General features: G+C 43.6%; 1 non-coding gene across 1 annotated transcript; it reads left to right on the forward strand.

The window, feature by feature from the left end:
* Window positions 1-2,023: 2,023 nt before the first annotated feature.
* TRNAC-ACA lies at window positions 2,024-2,095 on the forward strand. The gene has a single exon. It is a non-coding gene; the product is annotated as a tRNA-Cys (tRNA).
* Window positions 2,096-7,167: the final 5,072 nt, after the last annotated feature.

The following is a 7,167-nucleotide window of genomic DNA, read 5'->3' on the forward strand; positions in this document are numbered from 1 at the left end:
CGTTAAGTGATTTGTACAGGGTCACGGAGCTTCTGCGATGCTGAGAGGTCCAGAAAAGATTAAGTCCATCTGCTTTGAGTTTGTGCTTTAAACAATTATGCTGAGGGGTGGGGGATAAACATACTTCAAGGGTCTTAAAAGCTTCAATTTAGAAACATTTTTTTTTTTCCTCTTCAAGCTCTTAAACATTGCTGGTTAGCAAGTAATGTTAACTCACAGTCATCTCGTGGTTATCCATGGTTATCTCATGGTTATCTGTGTATCTTGACCCGAAATTCAAGGCAGGTATTAATAGCAGAACCCTGTAAAGGAGTGTCTTTGAAAAGGAAAGAAATATTATGCCTCTAGAAGGTAAGCAGTGTGGGCGTCTCCTTTCCAAAACAATTCTAAAATTTAAGGAAACACAAAAAGGCTAAGTTTTGCAAAGCAACACAGAATTTCCCAAATTTCACTCAATGTATGTAATGATTTGAGAGTCTGGGTTGTAGTAACACAGAAAACAGCACTCCTTCAATTGAGCATTTCCTTGAAATTATCAGTTCTGATTTTATTTTTCTTTCTTAATTTAGAGCAAGATCCAAGGATTTTGAATTAGCTTTGACAAGTAAACAGGCAAGCAGGAAAATGCCCTCTATGGCCGGCTATAGTGAGTGTAGCCGTTGATTATGATTCAGGAGAACAGTTTGCATTCTGACTTGAGTCCAACTAACTAGTGTGACTCCTTCCTAGAAGTTTAGTTCATTTTTTTTTCTGAGCCTCAGTTTTCTGGTTAAAAATAGGCTGGAAACCTAGAGATTGTCATACTGAGTGAAGTAAGTCAGAGAGAGAAAGAGAAGCATTGGATGATATTGCTTACACTGTCGTTGTTTAGTCCCCTAGGTTGTGTATGCCTCTCTTGCAGCCCCATGGACTGTAGCCCACCAGGCTCCTCTGTCCAGGGGATTCCCCAGACAAGAATACTGGAGTGGGTTGCCATTTCCTTCTCCAGGGGATCTTCCCGACCCAGGAATCGAACCCATGTCTCCTGCATTGGCAAGCAGTTCTTTACTGCTGAGCCACCACAGAAGCCCAGGGCTTATATGTGGAATCTAAAAAGAAATGATGCCAATCAACTTACTTACAAAGCAGAAACAGACTCACAGACTTGGAGAAGGAGCTTATGGTTATGATGGTGGCGGGGGGGGGGCGGTTAGTTAAATTTGAAATTGACATGTGCACACTGCTATATTTAAAATGGATAACCAACAAGGACCTACTGTATAGCACAAAGATCCCTGCTCAATATTATGTAACAACCTAAATGGGAAAAGAATTTGAAAAAGAATAGATATATGTAGATAAAGAAAGCTGAGCACCGAAGAATGGATGCTTTGAGCTGTGTGTTGGAGAAGACTCTTGAGAGTCCCTTGGACTGCAAGGAGATCCAACCAGTCCATCCTAAAGGAGATCAGTCCTGGGTGCTCATTGGAAGGACTGATGTTGAAGCTGAAACTCCAGTACTTTGGCCACCTGATGTGAAGAGCTGACTCATTGGAAAAGACCCTGATGCTGGGAAAGATTGAAGGCAGGAGGAGAAGGGGACGACAGAGGATGAGATGGCTGGGTGGCATCACTGACTTGATGGACATGAGTTGGAGTGAACTCTGGGAGTTGGTGATGGACAGTGCTTGCAGTCCCTGGGGTCGCAAACAGTTGGACACGACTGAGCAACTGAACTGAACGGAGATGTATATGTGTAACTGAAACACTTGGCTGTATACCTGAAACTACCACAACATTGTTAATAAGCTATAATCTGATATTAAAAAAAAGGGTAAAAAATGGGCTGGAGATGACCATTTCTTTAGTCTTTGATGATTTACTAAAAGCTCTGAACTCTCTTCTCAGAAAAATATATACACACAATTTTTTATGTGATTAAAGATCCATAAGTTTTTTGTAGCCCACTTAGGAATCTCCTAGGTGTCTGGGCACCCTGAATTATTCTGGAATAGGACATCCCTAATGTCCCCAATTGGTGACTTCCCTGGTGGCTCAGATGGTAAAGCATCTGTCTACAATGCAGGAGACCCAGGTTCGATCCCTGGGTTGGGAAGATACCCTGGAGAAGGAAATGGCAATCCACTCCAGTACTCTTGCCTGGAAAATCCCATGGACAGAGGAGCCTGGTGGGCTATAGTCTCTGAGGTCACAGTCATATACGACTGAAGCGACTTACCATGGGCGCACAAGCAATGTCTCCAATAAGCTAGGATTCCTTTAATACTTGCATTACCCTAATCTGTTAGAGAGAACTGTGTGTATCATTATGAAACAAAGATCCTTCAGTAAACAGAGAAAGAGGGGAGGCCATGTAGGAGCTGGTGGAAATGCCTCTGTTTTAACATAGAGGAAAACAGGAGTTTTGAAAGTGCTATTGGGTTTCAGAGCCCCTGTGAAAACCTCTCAAGAGAACGGCACAGATTGAAGGGTGTTGACTTTTGAAAGATTCTGATTTTGGAGCTTTCATCAAATTACATTTTCCATCTGACGCCAGGGAGGCGGTGGTGGTTTTGTCACAGCCAGAGCCCAAGTGGAACGGCTGCTGGCGGTTCCAAGGAGTCAGAAAGAGTTCACGCGCAGAGTGATGGTGCCCCGTGCAAAGGAAGCTGTGCGGTTCTCCCGGGATGGTTTGCGCACGAGCTGGCGCTTGAGGATGCTCAGTGGGTACCGGGGAGACGCCCGGGAGGGAAGCTTTCCACCACAGACGTGACCAGTTGCTGGAGCTTCTATGTCAGGGAGTTAACGTTTTTCTTTTCTAAATCAGTTCTCCTATTAAAAGGCCTATTGCTTTGCAAGTCTGCCTTTCCCCACAACCAAGGTGCCGCAGGAATTATTTGCTTTTGTGGCCTTTTGATTCACCAGGGTTTGGTGGCTGGTGCTGCAGCCCGCATGCAGGGCCTGTGCAGCAAGAATGCGCTTCTGCACTGCTTGTCCTCAGTCACCCGCTGGAGGTAATTGACCTTCCGGTGAGGCCAGGTCACCAGAGTGGGTTGTGGGCCGGCTTTTCCGTGAGGCATCCCGAAGCTTACCGTAATAGTGACTTTTGTCAGCCTGGTTTCAGCATCTGTGGCTGTCGGTGTGTGCATGAGATTCAAGAGGCCAAGACTGCGGGAAACCAAGACCCCGGGCCCCACGGCTAGAGTGAAGGCACTGAGCGTTCTCGGCAGCCCAGATCTCACCTTCCTGCCTTGGTTTGGACGATGGCATCCAGCAGAACTTTCTGTGGCGATGGCAATATTCTTGATCAGCACTGTCCAGTATGGGGGCCCCTGGCCACACGTGGCTATTCAGTCCTTGACATGTGGCTAATATGACAGAAAACTGAAAATTTTCAATTCCATTTAATTTAATGAATTTAAATTTAAGTGACCTCACATGACCAGTGGCTGCTGTAGTGGACAGGGCAACTTCAGATTGTCCCTTCTGGTTTCATTTTCAAGGAATATTCTCCAAATGGGAGACACTGTGCCTTAGATCACTGTCATCCTTTTGATAGGCAAACCTAATGATCAGCTTAGAATGAAGAAAGCCTTGTTAGCTTGTCTGTATAAATAAAGATGTGCTTCGTTACTGCCTGCTTGGTAGCTTGGTTTCTTGGTGATATTTGCCCCTGTCTACGTGCACACGTTTCACACACATGTCAAGACAGTCTCCTAATGGGTGGCCCTTGTTCCTTACACGTCCCTGCAATTTCTGCCTAGGTGGTACCTGCCAAACCCTCCTTTTTCTACCCTTAGAGTTTTTGTTCTTATTCCATTCACTTCAAAATATCATTACCATTGCAAACAAGGAAAATGTGTTTATCAGAAACTGCAAACTCCTTTAGGGCCTCATAGGATTAATCACGGTTATAAAGTTTTATTAAACACAATTTTTGTTTAATGACAAGCTCCACCAGTCCTTCCCATCCCAAACCAATCCTGTCCTAAGGGTGAATTGCACTCAGCAGATTGTCTTCAACAGACTCTTCAAGACAATCCCGATTACTTTGTCATGCACAGAGAGATTTTTCTTCCTGGATAATTTGAACTTCCTTAAAAATCACATCTGTTTCATACTTTATTTATTTGTAATTTAAATCCTTAAATTGAATCTTTCATTACTAACATCTGGGCTTGAAATGCAGCCCACTTGAAAAAATACAAATTTTATTTTATTTGGAGTTACCCCCCTTCACTCGGTAGCTCTGGTACAAACATTCTCTGGCCAGAGGCAAAACAGCCGGGTATCTTAAAGCTGTGATGCTGTACCACGTGTGACGGGGCTCACTTGATTGTCCCTGAAGTGACTGGCAATTTGCCCAGAATTAGACTGAATGCACGTAATAAGCTGTAGAATTTCCACAATATTGACAATTAGATATCTCTATACAGCAGCAGCTGTGTATTGTTCTCATGGTATGGTCCCCTCAAAGCACCTCCTAAAAAGAAAAAAAAAAAACCTGGCAGAAGGTTGCAGGCAGCAGAAAGGTAATATACATTGTATGAAATATCTCAAATTCAGATTAATCGGGATGTTTCTATTAGTACAGTTTTCTGCAATGGAAATCATGGCTGAAACAGAATGCTTTGGAATAGGAGTTTATAACACCGCATCTGTATTGGGTAATTGCTGTATTTTTACGTGTTCCTGAGGAAGATACCTTGCTCATTTCCATTCATTGCGAAAGGGAGGGATTGTTCCACTGGGAGTCCGAGAGCGTCTCGAATCCTGAGAGCGTGCAGTGACCCAAGGGCCATGTGGAGATGCTCTTAGCCCTTTTCTGAAACGGCTTTGGTCATCTAAAATAACCTTCATTCTCCCCCGAATGGAAATTAGCCCCAAGAAATCATCTTGTTCCTGGATAGTTTGGATGAAAAAGAGCTTAACTTCTAATGTGCCATTTTTGCACTCCTAATATGCAGGGAGCCATTTGGACAAACATGGAAACATTTCTCCATGTTTCACCACTTGTCAGATATTTCTCCGCCAGCCCATTTGTTTCATGGGTGTAGAGAATAGGGGAGGACGCAAAGGAGCTGGACTGATAGCTGCCCCCTATCTAGCAGCCGCTGCCCACAGTCCTAGGATTTGAATATTATTTTAAACCACACGATTGAAGTTTGCATTATGAAAGGCTAATCTTTGATATTTTGCCCAGTGGATCTGGGGCAGGCTGCTGTTGTCCGGATCCAGACTCGGCAAACTTTGGATTTTGTTGTTTGTCTCCTTGCAATAGAAATGGACGTTTTCAAAGAAAGCTGTTGTTTTTAGAAAAATACCATAAAACCTTGGGAACAATAAGATACCATGTTTTCTATGGCAGACCTTAATTTATCAAGCTAATTACCAACAAAATGTAGCTAAATTGCTGATAGCCCTAAGACAGGTTAATTCAGGAGCAAGGCACTGTGGGTTCCTTAAAGGTTAGCAGTGGTGTTTGGTAGCACAGTGAAGAACTCTTTCTTATCTCAGATTACATTGTATCCTTCTTTTAGAAAAGTCTACATTATTAAGAATGCATTGGTGTTCAGTCCAACACATAGGTTTATTTGCCCATTAATGCTAGTTAGAGGAGAAAAGAGAAACCAAATTTCTTTTTTTTTAAAGTATAGTGATTTACAATGCTTTGCTAATTTCTGTTGCACAGCAAAGTGATTCAGCCGTGCATATACCTACACTCTTTTTCATATTCTCTTCCATGATGGTTTATCACTGGCTACTCAATACAGTGCCCTGTGCTCTACGGTAGGGGCTTGTTGCCGACCCATCCTATATACATAGGAGTTTGCATCTGCTAATCCCCAGACTAAATTTCTTATTAGCAAAGAGAACCTATTTTGAAATTTGTAATGTCTGTCTTGTAACCCAGTTTACAATTCCGGCGCTGCATCTCTTTACTCCGTGTCTCTCTTTCAAAAGTCATTGCTATTTACACTTCTGTTCCGTCCCCTTCCCTGGGTCCAGCCCTAACCGATCACTCATTAATGACTGGCTTTTGTATTTAAAAAGCCTCAGGGAATAGGTTGGGAGCCCCTTCTAGGGCCCAGGGACTCTGAATGCTCCAGTTTTGGCTCTGCTGCTAACCAGCTGGGTGACTTCAGGTTAGCTGTCCCTAGACAGGCTTCAGTCCCTCCCAATATGAACACAGCATCAGCAGCCCTTGATGATCCAGGAGATAACAGTGGATCAGGCGATCCAGTAAAAGGTGCTGTGGACCCCCGTCAGCTTCAGGGCAGGAGCCTTTTTTTATCAGGAGTGGGAAAGGTGCTTTCTCGGCACCCGCTTGCCCCAGCCTTACCCCTGTGTCCTTCACGGCACGGCAGCTGAATCAGAGCTGAACGAGGTCAGATCGTGAGGTGTGTTCCCGGGAACTGAAGACAGGGCTGAGATGGCATGAAACGGTACCGCGTGGGCCTTTCTGTTGCCAGCCACATAACATTCAGTCCCTTTGGTGCCCAGTGTACTCCAATAAAGGAGGTTAAAGAGCCAGTACATTAATTGACTGCAGTCCTAAGTCCCTTTTATAACCTGTGTTATCAGCATAAGTACAAGTGTGGTGTAGTAAGGAATATCATTATGAAACAGATTTCCTGGGAGAGGAATTAGCTGGCTCGGGTGGGCTTCTCTCCTGTAATGAACATACTTCCCTGTTTATGAATACAGTTATAGATGTACTCTTAACAATTCTGCCGGGGGTGGGGGGAAGGCTGTGTTGGATATCTTGTGCCTCACGGAGTATTTTCTCCAACTGGTTCTTGAAGGGTTAATTTGCAGTTTACTATTGAATACCATAAAATGAGCTGTAAATAAAGTAATGATATGTATTGTTAAGCTACATATACTTTACCAGGTGCTAGGACACCCACTCCTCACTTAGATATAATCTGGGGCAGTCAACACACACAGATGTATTTTAACAAAGAGAGAGAGACAGAGATGAAGACAGAAAGAACAAGAAAAAAAAATTAAAACATATGTAACATAATTTAACTGAGATAGAGATCCAGGTAAAACTTGGCCTATTTATTTTTTTCCCTCGGAGTAGCTCCCCTGTACTGGGTGAAATACAACAGCATTTTGGCTTGTTTTTGGAACACAGACGAGCCAAACACGTGGCAAACACCTTGACAGGCCTTTTGTATA

This window comes from Bubalus bubalis, chromosome 1 (genome assembly GCF_019923935.1).
Source record: "Bubalus bubalis isolate 160015118507 breed Murrah chromosome 1, NDDB_SH_1, whole genome shotgun sequence".
Lineage (NCBI taxonomy): Eukaryota > Metazoa > Chordata > Mammalia > Artiodactyla > Bovidae > Bubalus > Bubalus bubalis.